Source organism: Gorilla gorilla, chromosome 1 (assembly GCF_029281585.2).
Source record: "Gorilla gorilla gorilla isolate KB3781 chromosome 1, NHGRI_mGorGor1-v2.1_pri, whole genome shotgun sequence".
In the NCBI taxonomy this organism is placed as follows: Eukaryota; Metazoa; Chordata; class Mammalia; order Primates; family Hominidae; genus Gorilla; species Gorilla gorilla.
The window spans coordinates 152,219,755-152,237,176 of record NC_073224.2 but is presented as its reverse complement, the minus strand read 5'-3'; the positions used below and the strand labels follow the sequence as shown (position 1 = coordinate 152,237,176).

The 17,422-nt window shown below is 38.9% G+C and overlaps 1 long non-coding RNA gene across 1 annotated transcript in view; it reads right to left on the bottom strand.

Moving 5' to 3' along the window:
• Window positions 1-511: 511 nt before the first annotated feature.
• LOC129529452 (uncharacterized) overlaps window positions 512-17,422 on the bottom strand; it is a 58,345-nt gene continuing 41,434 nt past the window's right edge. Inside the window, exons 2-3 of the long non-coding RNA XR_008674958.2 lie at window positions 4,071-4,164; window positions 512-588 (exon numbers count right to left, since the gene is read on the bottom strand). This is a non-coding gene — a long non-coding RNA (uncharacterized lncRNA). The remainder of the gene's footprint in view (window positions 589-4,070; window positions 4,165-17,422) is intronic.

Sequence of the window (17,422 nt, the reverse complement as noted above, 5' to 3'; positions counted from 1 at the left end):
TTTATTTACTTATTTAACATGGGTCGAGGGATGGCAAGGATTTATGGAGTGAACTAGTTAAGATATTGGGCTTTTGATCTGGCTGACCTGGGCAAAGATCTCTCTTCAATACTCACTAGTTCTGTGACTTAGGATGAGTTACCAGCTATGTAACTCATTATATACATATATGTATATATATACACACACAGATATATACACATATATACATACACACACATATATAGTTATTGTGAAGATTAACTGAGATAATGTAGGTAAACTATGTTTTACCTACACTCAATAAATGTACAGATTTTATAAATAATAATAATAGCTAAACGTTCTTTAGGCCTCCACACAAATAATTAACTCAAGAAGAAGCATTATCATACAATTATTATTCATAAATAATAGCAGCAACATTTATATACAGATTTTTATGAGCTCTACACAGCAATGAATTTCAATGCCAGATCACAAGCACCATACTTCACCTTTCATTTCAAACTATATGACTTTTTCATATAGTGGCATAATGTAGTACAGACGCTTGAAACACCTCCAATTTTAATTCTTCTCCTCCCCCACTGCCTCCTGCTTTGCACTCTGTAATGAAAAATAAAGGTTAAGGGCAATCTGTTTGAGGCTAAACTAAAGCCTACTAGACAGACCAGGCCAGGTGATGGTGCAGGGCTCAGAGTGATGTGAACAGGAAGGGAGACAGGGAGGAACTTATAAAACACACAGAAGGTGTCTGCACTTTTGTATTAAAAATACCCTTGGCGGGGAGCTCAGCACCAAAAATAGAGGAAAAATATTTTCAATCACTTTTCATGTGCTTCCTTTCACCCTTCAAATAGGAACTATTTTTCCCTAAATGGGTGGATGTGTTTAGTACAGTAAATACAAAAGCTCTCTTGTTCAAATTCATTTAAAAAATAAATGTGAAAGAGACCTCCTTTGTAATCACAAAAAGACACGGAAGCCAGGGGTTTTTGGGTAATCACACACATCAAGGGGCATTAAAGGGACAAGGCCTTCAGTACTACCTAATAACATTCACCCTAGAGTGTCATTGCTTAATTATGGCTTTTCAAATATTTGGGCAATAAAGGAATCAAAATTCATTTCAAACACATATTGATGTACAGCCAAACAATAGAGTTGTTTCTTATCTATTAATGAGGTTGAGACTTATGCCTTTAAAGGGATCACAAATAAATTCTTGGGTGTATTTGGCCTTTTAAATATTTTGAATATATGAATTCATCAGGATTTAGGGATTAGGTAACTGCTGTCTACACAAAAAATCTGCAAAATTTTTCATTACTTTTTTATTAGTTGGCAGCACATACTCTGACTGTGAACTTTTATGAAGCTATAAACATAAAGGACCTTCTGATACTGGTATGATGATAATTCTAAATTTCCTCTTTGCAGCTGGGGTTGATCCCCTCTATTTGGTACAGTCTATTTTTTTGTGTGACTTAACAGAAGAACGTTGGCTCACTACTGTATTGCCTTCAAGCACTTTCTTGGGAAGTTCTTGAATTAAATCCACATGGAAACCCAATGCCCCTCTCCACCTTTCCCTTAAGGTGGTTATAAAATGTCAGTAGAAAGTAAAGCTGTTTATTTTACTTAGGGTTGGATTCTGTTAGTAAATGAGTTTCTGGTAGGGCTTATGTGCAAACCACATCTTTCAATCAGATTCTTTACATGACTAAATGTATATTAAATTGTGCCATAAATATTAATTTAAAATTCAGAAGTTCAGATTCCATCTAAATCCATGCGAATAAGCAGAGATATGCACTGTTTAACAAGTTCTAGATTCACATTCTAGCTCCACTAGCAAAACATTGCCTCACTTTTGTATGTAGCAGGCAAAAAAGACAATAGTGCTGTCTTCCCAATAGGCAGAGTTCCCCATCGGCAGAGATCTATGACTTGGCTTTAACACGGTGGCTTGGAGATCTCTGCAAAGAGAACCAGGCAATCCTGGAAGGATAGTTCTACTTCTGGAATCCAGGAGATGATATGTGCTGAGGCAGAACCCGGCTGCCGAGCCACATCTTCTGGAGTTGGGACAATTTTCAAATATGATGGAACAAGGCAGTGACCTGGGAGGTGCCAGAGTACGAGGATAATGGGAGGTAGATAAAGCTGAGATATTATGGTTTCTTTGGGCTGGGCATTAAGGGTTATCTCTCATGAAACTACTTGATGTTTCTAGGATCTGGTGGGCAAGAGACCCTCCCTGGGCCCTCCAGGCATTTCTTCTACTGATTTCCAGCTATATCCTTTGAAGAACATTCCACATCGTGCCATAGGTTGAAAAGCAATAGCTTACGTGTAGGTAAAGCATGAAGATAAAAAGACTTCTGTTGCATTTACCTTTTCATATGACTTGCTTTAACTCTGGCAATATCTTATTGATACAGACAGGAGGCAGAGAAATACTGGGTCGACTAGGGAGGGGTCCCTGGCAGAGGCTCCACCCTCAAGCCTGGACCCGCGGCCCTAAATTAGAACATACATTCCTGTTTTCCCACCCGAATGTTGTCTTTTCCAAAACAACCCTGGCCTGCCGCACCCCCCTACCCTGTACCCATTGTACCCATTACAACCCCAAGTTCCACTGGCAGAGGAGCAGAGTGGCAAAGCAGAGAAGGAGAGTAGAGAAGAAGCTTCTGAACATTGAGAGGAGAAGAGGTAGCTGGACATCAGAGACTATGGTTGGAGAAGAGATCAGCCGGGGACAGCCAGGGGAAGATTATATTCCCCCTCCATCTCCTTTCCAGTTCCCCATCCCACTGAGAGTCACTTCCATTGGTCAATAAGATCCTCTGCATACACCACCCTTCAATCCATTCGTGTGACCTGATTCTTCCTGGATGCCAGACAAGAATTCCGGATGCACTGGGTGTGGGACCCAAAAAGGCTGTCACACTGACTCTTCACTGAGCTGTTTAAAACTTAAGCCATTTGCAGATAGCAAAGCTAAAAAAGCACTGTTTGTAACACATGCCCTCTGGGGCTCCAGAGGTCACCAGCAACCCCCAGACGCTGCAGCGGGCCTGCATGGAGTTCATTCCTGCTGGCGCCCAAAGGCACTTGCCCTGGCTTCTGCACCTGCTCACCTGCGTGCTCCCCCTCCCACAAGGTGTTTAAGCTTGGTGACCAAATAAACCAGCTACCCCTGTCAAAAACCCCACAGGGAGTCAAGGGAACTCTCCTGTCTCATTATCTTTTACTAAACTCAAGGCTTAAAGAGAAGGGCAGTGACATCAGCATAAATTGCAGACTGAATGGTAGAAACCACCTACTTTCCTTTCTTTTCATTTCCCTACAGACCTGGACCTGTTGTTCCTACATAAAGCTGTGGAAATCTATCATTTGTTTTGGAGCTTGGAGGAATGAATGTACACATTCTCTCATTAAAGAGAAACAGGATGCCCTTTGGTACCTGTACTTCTGTCTTGCTTAAGTTTCAAAAGTGAGATTCTTGAGTCCAGAAGATGGTATTCAATTGTTCTCCATCTTTTTTATTAGAAGAACCCATTTCACTTTGCTATAAAGTCTCACGATCCTTCATATATGTGTTCTTAAATCTGCATTATTAGTCACTTCCACATCTATAGATCTTTGCAAATACACAGAAAAATAATTAAATGTATCTTTATGAAAGACAATAATATTTGAGGAAATCCTTGCCTTTAGCTTTACTCACCTCTGGTATTAACTCTGCTATTTCCTAGGAGCTTTGGAGCCCATATATTGCTAACCATTGAAGCACTTGAATGAAGATGGCTGCTGGAAGTCATTTGCTCTGCTCTTAAATGCACTAATATTAACTGAATGGGTCTTTTGCTATTGTCTGGGATTGGCTTATTAGCATCCTTCTATTCCCTTGGTGTTAAAAACAGAGGCTGCTTAGATTATAAAATAAGCCCAGATGAAAACAGACCTGTGATGGATAAGCATGCCTGCAAACCACAGGGATAACTACCATCTTTGTATCGTTAGCTTGCAGGAAAGGAGAAATAGAGTCAACATTCTAAGAAATAAGGCAAAAAATAGCTTACGCATGGTAGTAAAGCTCTCCTTGTTTTTTCTTCTATGGAATGCTCCAAGGCTTATGTTGATGCATTTGACTTAAACGGCAAGAATCTATAAAATCTAATGGAAAGGGTAGTGGTTAAGAGAATAGGGTTTGGGCCGGGCGCGGTGGCTCACGCCTGTAATCCCAGCACTTTGGGAGGCCGAGGCGGGTGGATCACGAGGTCAGGAGATCAAGACCATCCTGGCTAACACGGTGAAACCCCGTCCCTACTAAAAACACAAAAAATTAGCTGGGCGTGGTGGCGGGCGCCTGTAATCCCAGCTACTGGGAGGCTGAGGCAGGAGAATGGCGTGAACCCAGGAGGCGGAGCTTGCAGTGAGCCGAGATAGCGCCACTGCACTCCAGCCTGGGCAACAGAGTGAGACTCCGTCTCAAAAAAAAAAAAAAAAAAAAAAAAAGAGAATAGGGTTTGAAGTCACATTTGGGCTTAAATATTTCAATGCTTACCAGCTATATGAACATGGGTAGGTATAATTCAGACTCTCTCCAAGTCTTGATTTTATCATCCCTAAAGGAGCAATAATATTTATACCTATAAGTTAGTGATTATTAAATAATAAAATTATGTAAAGCCTTAACACAAATGATGGTGCATAGTAGCACTCAAAATTTGCAGTAACACTTGTAAGTACCTTGTGGCAGGTTATGAGAAAGAGATTTAGGGGAATACTACTTAGAGTTTAATTGCTTTTGGGCATTAATCCTTAAAATCGGTTGGCTCTACCCACACTGGGCAGATTCCTTGTGAGGTTTGGATCTAAGAACTCACATGTACTGTCTGTGACATGGGGACAAACAGGAGCATACCAGGGATATGATTAATCCGGAAAACATCACTGTAACTGAAGGAGCAGAGAGAACAGTGGAGGATGGTGGAGACACTGGGAGAAACATGGGAGGAAAAGAAAAGAAATAAACAAGTAACAGAAAATAAAAGAAGGAAGTGTGATCCAGAAACAAAAATTGGCATACAATTGAAGGACACTGGGGGAGCTGAGTATTTCAAATCCTTGTGGCAGGACATTAAGTCGAGAAAGCCCATAAGCCTAGGAATCTGCAAGTGAGTTGATATCAGTGAAGTCTCTAGTATTTGCACTGCCATTGGGAGTTGGGGCAGAGATTTTTTTCTTCTTTTTGTCTTTTGTGCAGTTATGCCTCATATTTAGGCCTCCAGTTTTTACAGAGTTTTTTTTACCCCCACGAGTTTTGGCATTACCACTTAATAAAAATAATACCATTACCAAGAGCAATAATATTGATAACTAATACTCATTAGGTTCTTACTATGTGACAGGCTTGCAAACATGCATTAGCCCATGTAATCTTCATGACACCTCTATGAAGCAGGTACTATTGTATTACTGCCATTTTACAGATGAGTAGACTATGGCTTAAGGAGATTACGTAACTTGTCTGAGGTAATACAGAGAGTAAATGGCAGAGCTCAGACAAAATTAGAGCTTTTGCACTCTAGAGTTACTAAACAGGGTTGCTATGTATAGCTGCACAAGTTGTGCACTGTACAATTCATAGGCTTGGTTTCATTCAGAATATGATGTGAAGGTGGCAACCTTGTCACTGTGTAATGTAGAGGCCCCAGTTTTTAATCTTCGCTCTGTAACTCAAATTTAGTGCCCCCAACTTCTTCCTTTAAATAAACCTTATGTCTTCGTATCTTCAGTTTGAAGAGGGCTCTTCAGCCTCTAATGTTTTTTATGTGTATTTCACAAAAACAGTAACTCATGTCTGTAAACATGTTTCTGATGTAGGCAATAGCTAAACAAGACAAGATCACCACCAAAGGTCCCACTTAAGGTAAACAGATGTTAATCAAATGTCTTTGAATAATGTCTAGACTCTGCCAATCTAAACCAGTCTCTTCTAAGGTTGGAATCCTGTGTTAATTTAGAGAGGGAAGAAAAAATCTTTTTCAACCAATCCTTAACATTGAGGACCACCATTACCAAACCGAAAGACCATATCACCTTTGTCTAAATGGTTTTGATCTGTTATAACTAATAGTATTCAAGGTTCACTATCTATCCAGGTAAATGAAAATTTGCTTTAGAGTAAAACAGTATCTATCTTTCCAAATCCTGGGGGTAGGATGGTTTGTTGCACATGGAAGCCAAGCTTCAGATCCCAGGAATCTGGTTGAAGTTTGGAAGTGTTCAATAAGCAAATATTTTTTACACAGTCAAAAAAAAAAAAAATAGCCTGGTACGGACATTAGAGGCTACAGTGATAGATTCACTGCCTAGTGAATTGATCAAGAGAACAGAAGCAACAACCATTTCCCTACAAGACCAGCAGAATCTAGAAGTGAGTTGGTATTTGATATGAACATAATCACTTGCAGAAACAACCAAAGCTATTTTTGAATTATTCAACTCTGATAACAGTAAGCTTTCTACCTGCTACTTTTCTGCATTTTCTTCTATAGCAACTTCTTCCATCCTCTTATACTGCATCTGCTTTGTCCCCTTTCCTCTTACAGCTCACATGTCCTTCCTTTACACACATGTGTCATCTGCTTCTCAAGCTCCACAGTATTTCTTTTCTCCAGAAATTCTAGAGAGTATTATTTTCCCATTAGAGCAGAACAGCAGGACACTGAGAACAGTTTAATATTCCAAGATTCCATAAACAGTCTGAGTGATTGCTCAGATTTAAACGACCTCACACATAATTTTAGCAAATGGAGATGCATTAGATGGCTCCAACAGGTGTATGATTAAAAAAAGAATGTCAAATTTTTGTGGAAATTAATACTGGATTATAGGTTCTACTATTACTGCTTAGCAGCAAATGGTTCAAGTAGTATAATAATATAGCAGACTTATGGAGCCAATTAATCCATTAGAGGAAAATTCCATTTATTTAAAAAAATAAAGTGAGTTTTAGCTTAAAAAGGAACTGCAGACAACAATTCTAAGTGGAATTCATCTTTGCAAGTTACATACTGTTTTGTAGATAATTTGAAATCCAGTTATGGAAGGCAAAATAGGGTATTGAGAAAACATAATTGCTATTTTTAATAAAATATGATTTTTGAGGTACACTAAAACTTTATGTCAATGACACTAATTATTTTGGCATCTTATTGGCAGTCACAATTGGACAAAATGTGGAAGTGTATAAGTGCGAAAGAAGTTCCTGGCTTCATTTCCTCATCCTTACATACTTCAGGGATTTATTTATGGCTAAATTGAAGCTGGATGTCAAATCTGGGCCCCTCAGAACAAAATCTTAATAATTAACTGGCAAAACTGAATATGATCGCTTCTGACACACCTACACTGGTAATTATTGCTTTGAGGCCATTTACTAATGAAATTAATGTATTCATTGCCCTAACAAATTAGCATAACTCATACATAATGCCCCACATTTCAAGACCTCGCTAGAAAAACAACACTTAGTACAGCAGAATGACATGGCAAGGGCATTACATGGAGACAGTGTTCACTGAATTACTACATGTTAAAAACCACAATAGCTAAGTGTTCGTTACCAGGCAAAATGTAAACACAATGTGGGTATTAAAGCCATTAATAGTGTAGTCAAGAGTGTACAATTGATGATTATCTTTGCACTTCAAATAAGCAGATATTATAATAGCAGTAACCATGGAATCTAATTAAATGTCTACTTTCAGAGCTACAAAGTATGAAAAGAATGCTCCCAAGACAGCCTCTTCTTCCCTACCACATTGATAAAGAATATTGTGCAGCTGTTGTCACTTTTCTACATTTCTTATTAAATGAACTCAATGGCACACTCATTAAATACTGGCCCTTACCCTAGCAGCAAGAGGGTTAAAAAAAGGAGAGTAAACAGTTTTAGTTTCTACATGTTATCTTTAAAGGGGAAAAACGTGAAACTATCCTTATCTGAGCTTAATGATTTAATCACCTCCTTAATGTATAAGGAGGTGATTTTGCTTTTGTTCTCTATGTACTTTTCACTTTAAATGACCAAGAATAACTCTAAGTCAAGTGAGATAGTAAGAAGATAAAGCAAAAAAGAAGACTCTAAACTACATTATATTTTCTTTGGCAAACTGTAACCTAAAGACATCTTCCCAAGCATACATGTATAGTAAAAGGTGGTGGTGGATGTTTTTAACATCCTTGCCCTACACCTACTTTAAGAGAATTATGCCCTAAAATAACCACATGCTCAACTGTGATAGTGCTTGACACCAGTGTGCCATGCACACACACAGAAGAGTCAGCAATTGGCTGGGCACAGTGGCTTACGCCTGCAATCCCAGCACTTTGGGAGGCCGAGGCAGGCGGATCACGAGGTCAGGAGATCGAGACCATCCTGGCTAACATGGTGAAACCCCGTCTCTACTAAAAATACAAAAATTAGCCAGGTGTGGTGGCGGGCACCTGTAGTCCTAGCTACTTGGGAGGCTGAGGTAGGAAAATGGTGTGAACCCGGGAGGCGGAGCTTACAGTGAGCCAAGATTGAGCCACTGCACTCCAGCCTGGGTGACAGAGCCAGACTCCGTCTCAAAAAAAAAAAAAAGTCAGCAATTACTGGAGACTTGAGGTGTGGATTTGACTTATGCTTGATAAAACATGTATTATGAAAAAAACTGCGTTTACAGCATCCTCCAATTCACAAATGTTGGCCTCTATTCAGTACTTACAAGTATGTATTGCATCAAAATTCAAGGCATAATGACTGAGACAATTCATAGGATTGATTAAAATTGGAAGCTTAAATTTTTATGGATAGAAGTGAGCTTGGCCATCATCTAATCCAGCTCTGTCACTTTGTCAGTTGGAAAGCAAACTTTTTTTTTTTTTTTGAGCATTTGAGCAACTTGTCTAAGGTATCATAGTAGGTTTAGTCAGTTAAAGTCTCTGGCTTTTCTGACCTTAATTCCAGAGCTCCTTTCATTACATTGCAGAGAGAGTGAATGGATGAGCACTCAGAAAAGAAACTGTAGGTGTCCCTTTGCTTTGTTAATGGGAAAAATAACTGACAAGTATATCTTAAAACCAAGGACTTTTGCAGTTTCATTAAAGCCTCCTAGAAATATGTTTTAAATAAGGTTAAGCCTGAAATGCTATAAACCCTGAAATGTATGCAAGCACTTCAGCCATAAGGAATCCATGCCTTTGAAATCCAGACTCCAACCCCGACTTCTGTGTCTCCCCATATCATTCTTAGGAGGCTTAAATAACTTCCTTCATCAAATACACACAGGGAGTTGATGTGACAGCAAAAGAGTTGGAAAAAGGGAAAATCCTGTTTAGTTATTTATTAACTGTGTCTATCACAATGGAAAAGATGAATTGCAATTAAATTGACTTAAATCACACACACACATACTCACATGTATGCAGTATACATCTATATTTATATTTATATGTGTGTGTGTTTGTGCAAGCAGAGACCATGCCTGAAGGTTGCTCACAAACAGATTCTTGTGAAAATCAAATCAAACAGAAATAGCATGAAGACTACGTGGTGAGAGTATTACATTTCTGTTAGATACACTACATAATTGCCATTTAGTCTACAGACTGGTTTCTATTTAATTTATACACAAGAGGTCTTGTGCTTTTATAATTGTCACAGCTCTCTTTGACTATGGCTATGATTTACTACTGTGGGTCTATTCCTATTCCCTTCACCCTTGACCCCTCCCTCCCTCCCTCCTTCCCTTCCTTGCTTCCTTCTTTCCTTCCTTCCTTCCTCTCTTCCCTCCTCTCTTCCTTCCTCCCTTCCTTGCTTCCTTCTTTCCTCTCCTTTCTTTGAAGTTATTTTCAGAATCCTGTATATCACACTGAATATCCTATAAAAGTGGCCAGTCTGGAGACTGGTGATGGTAAAGACTTTTAGCTAATTACCCTGCACCAGTGACTTCTTTACTGCCTTATTTGTGGCACACCTTGCTGAGATGGAGATGGTGAGAAGTTTGGAGATGGGCCATGTCTAACTCTGGGTTCTTTCGATTCCCTTCTGAGGCTAAAAGGGAAAAACATTAATAAGACAACATAACATATACCAACAAGCCCATTTAGGTATGCATTGAGGCCCATGAGTGGTAAAGGCAGCTCTGATGAGGGACTTTGCTGCATTTACAGGAGACAAGTGAGGAAGGCCTTGTGACAGATATGAAAACCCAAGTGTAACAAATGTGCTTTTTATGTATAGAATATGGACTTGCACCAAATGAAATGTTGGCTAAAGTTCAGTTCTAAGAATATTTTGATGCTCTAAGAATATTTTAGGTTCAGTCAATTTAGAAAACATGTAGATTTGATACTGGTTTTAACTTAGAGCCTATACTACTATTAATAAAAAAAAAAACAACAGTAGTAATAGCTACCAGAGCATTGAGCAGTATGTGCTAGACAACATGTGCTAAGAATTTTACAGACATTATCTCATATAATCCTCAACTAAATACTATGAGGCAGGTTTTATTATTAGTATTATCCTCATTTTAACTCTCTGAGGATAAGATAATTTTAATATTAATATTAATAATAAAGATAATTATGATGCTAAGAATAAGAATAGTTCATATTTATGGATCATTTGCCTCCTATATGATAAGTCCTGTTCTACATGTTTACATTTACATTTATGTAATCTACAACAACACAATAAACTAGGATTATTATCCCCCCCGTTTAATAGAAGAGGAAACTAAAGAACAGGAAAAGTAAGTGATTAGCTAAAAGACACACATCTGGTAAGTGGTGAAGTCAAGTGAACCCTGTTAGCCTGACTCTATAGTTCCTGCTTCTAACTGTAATACTCACTACCTCAAATTACTTGCTTAGATAAACACAACAAAGCTAAGATTTGGAGGTAAGTCTGTCTGACTACTACATTCTGTTTGTTTAAACACCAAGCTCCGTTCTGTCTCAGGCCTTTGCTCTTGTTTTTTTCTCTACCCCATGCTCTGTTCCCCTGACTGTCTCTGAGGCTGTCTCCTTATCTTGCAGTCCCAGACTGATCTGGCCCTTTCTCAGTGAGGTCTTCTTGGAATGCCTAAGTATGTCGCTCAGATATTCATCATCACACCAACTTTGTGTCATTTATTACTATATATGTGTGTTACTATGTCTTTACTTGTTTATTGACATTTTATTGTCTGACTCCCTAGTGCTAAGCTCCATGAAGGCAAGAACTGTGACCATTTTCTTCACCAATGTACATCAGGGCATCTCTTAATCCTCTGCAGAGAGTGGAAGCTCAAAAGTACTTGCTGAGGGAAAGAATAAGTGAATAAACCTAACCTCTGCTTTACAACTACAGCTAGAATTGGTTCACTATGTGAACCAGCTGGGTGATGATGAGTATTTTAGATCATGGCAGTGTTTTAAGAAAAACAGATACTGTTTGCCTCAGGGTTAAGCAGGTTTCACTCTAGCATTGTGGTTTTATTTAAGTTCTGTTATCAAAAGCTTTATGAGAAGAAAGATGCTAAAGGATATAACTTTACACCCTACTCTTACAGGTATTTTTGTTGGCTTTTTTTGTTCCAAAATGGCTGCTTTTTCTGACCATTTGGAGTTTTAAAAGTTGCATTTTGATTGGAACTTGCATTTTTCTATAAGCTAATAGCAAGTTGCTCCTTGGGCTAGAATTGCAGGGTTGACCATTAGAAGGAGGAACTATCTCTTAGAAATTCACCAAAGAAGAATTTGAACAATTTGTCATCTTTTCCTTAATTTCTATGACAATAAGATATTCTATCACTTACAAATTGTGTTCTAGTTCTCTCTTTAGAGTTCATGTGTCTGTACCACATTGAGAGACAGTGACTTCAGCTTCCATATGGGTCTGGGTAGGTGTGAAGGTGATACCAAAAGAAAATTTATTTAATGTGGTCATTGCTCCTTCTAATTTGGGGCAGTGGCAGATAGAGGGAAGAAGAGAGAGATGAGACTCCTGGGGCTGAAAGTCCATCCTTAAATCACACCAGAACTAAGAGTTTTTGGATCGCATAGAGGGCACAGGAAAGAAGAAGGTAAGTAGGCTATAGGGGTAGGTTAAAAAAAGGTACCTCGGCTATTCAAACAAACAAACAAAAAAGTGAGAGAGGGGAAGAAAGAAAGAAATCAGACAGTGATCTAGATATCTTGGCATAGGAATTAAAGACTGGGGAGCACTTTTCCCTCAGGAATGACCCTCCCAACCCTCACTACTGCTTATTAAGCACTTGCTATGTGCCAGCCACTACGAAATATTAGGCATAGCTTAACTCACTAAATCCTCAAGTCTAGTAGTTCTCATTACCTGCATTTTATGGATTAGTAAATTGAGGCATAAGGAGTTAAGTAACTTGCCCAGGGCACTCAACAATTAAACGCCAGATCTAGGATTCAAAATCCAGTCTGACTACAACTCAAATCCTTGCCTCCCACGATCCTACACTCTTTCTTGGAAATTATTTCCCCACCAAATTTTAGCCAGAGTTCTTAGTTAAGAAATGTCCCCAATTTGAAAGCTAGGTAGAGGCTGGCAGAGGAAGAAGCCATTTCCCTTCAATCAAACATGGCTACCTGCAACCCGGTTGGATTTTGACAGAGAGAGGTAGAGAGAATGTGAGTTGTATGATTGTTTATTTAAAAATGGTGTATGAGGCCAGGCGCAGTGGCTCACGCCTGTAATCCCAGCACTTTGGAAGGCCGAGGTGGGCAGATCACGAGGTCAGGAGATGGAGACCATCCTGGCTAACACAGTGTAACCCTGTCTCTACTAAAAATACAAAAAAATTGCCGGGCGTGGTGGTGGGTGCCTGTAGTCCCAGCTACTCGGGAGGCTGAGGCAGGAGAATGGTGGAACCCAGGAGGCGGAGCTTGCAGTGAGCCAAGATTGCGCCACTGCACTCCAGCCTGGGTGATAGAGCCAGACTCCGTCTCAAAAGAAAAAAGAAGAAAAAGAAAAAAAAAGTATATGAAAGCGTGCTGATAGGGGAAACAAAGATTTGAAAAATAAATAAAATGTTATGTATCTGTTTATTTATTTATTTATTTTGATACGCAGTCTCGTTCTGTCTCCCAGGCTGCAGTGCAGTAGCACCATCTTGGCTCACTGGAACCTCCGCCTCCCAGGTTCAAGCAATTATCCTGCCTCAGCCTCCCGGGTAACTGGGATTACAGGCACGTGCCACCACGTCCAGCTAGTTTTTGTATTTTTAGTAGAGATGAGGTTTTGCCATGTTGGCCAGGCTGTTCTCGAACTTCTGACCTCAGGTGATCTGCCTACCTCGGTATCCCAAAGTGTTGGGATTACAGGTGTAAGCCACTATGTCCAGCCAAGAAATATAATTGTATCTGTTTCATAAAATAGCACAAAAATTGAGGGGGGGCGGAAACAGGTCATTGTCCAAACCCACAACACATACAACATCAAGAGTGAACCCTAACGTAAACTGTAGACTTTGAGTGATTATGATGTGCCACTGTGAGTTCATCAGCTGTAACAAGTGTACCACTTTAGTGGGGGATGTTGATAATGGGGGAAACTATGCATTTGTGGGGGGAAGGGGTATATGCGAAATCTCTATACCTTTTTCTCATTTTGCTGTAAACCTAAAAGTGTTCTGAAAAAAAAAAAGTCTTTAAAAACAAAACACAATACTCCAAATGATCCAAAAATTAAGAAGACCAGGTAAGGAGGGAGCCTAGTGAAGTTCTGTAAGGCACAAGTCATTGTTGTGGCCATTTAAATCTGTGGTTCAAGTAATAATCCCGGAATATAATGTCAAAGAGTAACAGCCTAATGTAACAAAATTATCCTATAAGGTGGGTAGCAATCCTGTCCACTAGGCCTATGCTTATAAAGGGGTATGTGCAGGGTCTTATATCCATTGGAGCACACACATAGATGTGTGCACAGATCCACTGAGCTGTAATATTTGATATTTTAGAATCAGGTGATCACAATTCCAAAATATTGCGGCCAAAACTGTTGTCTAGGATACAGAATTTTTTAACACAAGTCTCTGGGATAAATAATCTCTGAGAATTCCCTGGTGGCATCTATTTTCTATGGCCTTAAATTCTGTATGTGTCTGTTTGCATGGTGAGGAAGGTTAACTAGGTGGCTCGTGATTAAGGATCAACCTTAGCTTATCGCCACTCTGCCTAATGGGTAGGCAGGATGGACTGGGGAAATTTTCTAAGCCTCACCTGAGGTTGGGGAAGAGACACCAGTGCCCTGAATTGGGTGTTTGTGGTTGCCTAGATTCAGTGAATGTTCGTAGACCTCTCAGTCTCACTTTCTTACTCACAGCAGTGAGTAAACATCTGGTTCTCCCAGGGACTCCATGGTTTTGTCAGGCCAGAGCCTGAAGGAATGCCACATTGTGAGGGTCAAGTGCTGAGAACCTAGGGACTGGAAAAAGACCCAGATTGGTGAAACTTATGAGAAACATTATTAAGAGGCAATCAATCTTCTTCTGGTGACATTCTGGCAGGAGTACAGGGCTGCTGAGTATGATCACCGGAGGGGTTAGCGCTGGGACAGCCAATGTGGGCAGTCCGCCTCCCCTTGCAACTAAAGGGTGTGCTGTCGGGAGAAGGAACTTTGGGTGACCTCAAGGAGCGACGCATGCGGCCTGCCCTAGGACACCCGTGAGAACGTTCTCTGTTATGTTTATAAACTTTACAAAGTTATGCTCACAGTTATATAACCCCTATGTGGTGCCATAGTTAATGAAGTGCTGGAAGTTAGAAAAATAATGATGATGTTGTTTTGCCCGTGCTAGGCTTTACCATATACAGGTTAAAGTCAGTGCTAATTTGCTGATGTGACACAGGATGCAATCTCTCTGGCACTAGCCACAGGTCAAGTCAATCTTCTAGTTCAGGAAACTTGTAGAAATCAAATTAATATACAACCACATTAAACTCATTTCAAAGAAGGAATGCTAATGAGTGACTGAGATTTGTGGCCTCATCCAAAAGCAGAGCAAGATCATCTCATAAAAATAGTGATAATAATAATAATTTGTTGACTCTATAGTTTATCCTTGTTTTTATTTTTTATGCATCAATCTGTGATACCAAATACCATTTTGAAAAATGCCACCACTCCATCTCTCCCTCCCCTGGCTGCTACATAACTTCCCTGTTTAGAGAGGATGCATCAGCCTGTTGGATAGCTTTCGAATTCTTAACTTTTTAATAAAATAATAAGTAAAAATCTATAGAATAAAATGTGAGTGCTTTTCCTCTTTATATCCATCTCCTACCATACCACCACACATGCACACAATACCTAAGTATTGCCTTGCAGATGGTAGGCACTCAATAAATGTTGGTTGAGTAAATGCAACAAATCAGCACAACCATTTGTGGATAAAAGATCACTCTTTAATCTGAAGTAGAACCTGGAGGTGCAAGTCAATATTTAATTAAAGGACTAATAGTTGTGTTAAACCTAGTGAATTGTTATATCTACAAATGTCATAATGTTTCTCTCTTAAGAGATCACCGAGGGACTTTGAGGTCCAAAGAAGTACTCAGGTCAGTAAAGTATTTGGAGAACTATAAAAATCTTAGTGTCAGTTGGATGAATAAAACATTGTATAAAGTAATAAATGCCTGTAGCCATTTCCTTACATTAAAATATTCCATTTTATAAACACATTGGGAGGAAAACAATATAATGTGATATTCATATATATTAAAGATAACAATATGCTCTTTTTTTAGTTTTCTCAGAGGACAAAGTATTTACTAAAATCATTTTAGGGGTTAGTTTAAATATTGAAATTACAACATTTAAAATATTTACAGTATTTATTAACATTTTTAAGAGGCAGTGTTTAAGAATTTTGATTTTTTTCATCAGGCTTCTATGTAGATTCTTCAACTCTAGACAAATTCCTCAAAACAGAAAAAGTGAAATAAACCTTTTTTTTTTTTTTAAATGAGACATACAAGACTGGTTACAAGATGAATAAAACTCATAAAAAGGGAATAAAACTCATAAAAAGGAAATAAAACAACCAAATATCAAATTGAACAAGATAAGAATTATGATGTTATTTCACCTTTTATCATCTCAGATATGAAAATTTTAAAATCCTCCAATTTTCCTTTGAAAGAAAAATAAGCATATAAAATGTCAACAAGGCTTCTCTTAAATTTTTAACAGACTCATAAAAAAGTAAACTGCAAAAAAACTTGAGAAACATTTTGCATATGATTACCATAAAGTTGTTTCACTTCCGGAAAACTCAGAATAGTACTGCACATGTTCTGTACAGCATAGCATAGGGGAGAGTGCCAAGGAAGAGAACTGCACATTTCAGAGTTCTATCAAAAATAATGTTTTGTATCATTATAATTGAGTATCTCCTTAGATTTTCAAGCCATAAGTTTTGTGGAACCTACCACTACACCCTGAAAGAGAATTGTGGCGTTTTCCATAACATTTCATGTCCAATTTCCTCCAATGGTATGTGTCTTGCTAACTTCTCTGGTGTTTTGGGAAAGTGGGTGGCCCATTAGTTTTCCATATGTGGGTGGAGCAGTGCTCACACCAGAATAAACAGCATGATTTTATCCTGGTACAAACGCAGAGTTGATTAATTGGGAGGGAACAGAATCCAGGTTCAAATCAAATGTAGGAGGCTAGAGGCTTATCTATCTTTTTCTATCAACCTGCAATAGCCGCTATTTTATTTAGCCCACTCCTCAAAACCTCTTCGGGAAAATCTATTTCTACTTTTCTGAGTAAAATGGTGCGTGAACAGAGGCAAGACGCAAGTCTAAAAGCAAAACCAGATAAAAGCCTTTTTACCCCAGGAAACACTAAACCAACACCCTTTCCCCCCTTCAGTCCCGCAAAATATCCTCATTGCTCAGATTTAAACATGTCTTTCTTACAAATATTTTGGCTGTTTTCTGCGACTTACATGTGAATGACTCAAATGGCAACCATGTATTCTGTAAATCTCATGTAATTCTCCACAGCTTTAATAAATGTTAAATATGATTAATTCACCAATTGGGAAATTCTTATGGTTAGGAATAATTATTACAGTTATTTCATCTGTGAGCAATTATTTTACTTCTGAAAGTCCAACACAGGGTTATTTTCTTGTGCAGGAACCCAGGATTTTGCCATAGAAGGATGACTCCTGTTTGCCTGCCACCCATTCAGGCTGTGCTGATACCCTGTTATCCACCATAAATGACTTCAGACACATCACAGTCTCTTAGAGGATGAGGAGGGCTCTATTCCGAGTGCTGCATGGAGCTAACGAGAATAATTAAACGATTTACTCTCAGCTGTGGAAAACACCCAATTAGAAAAAGATAA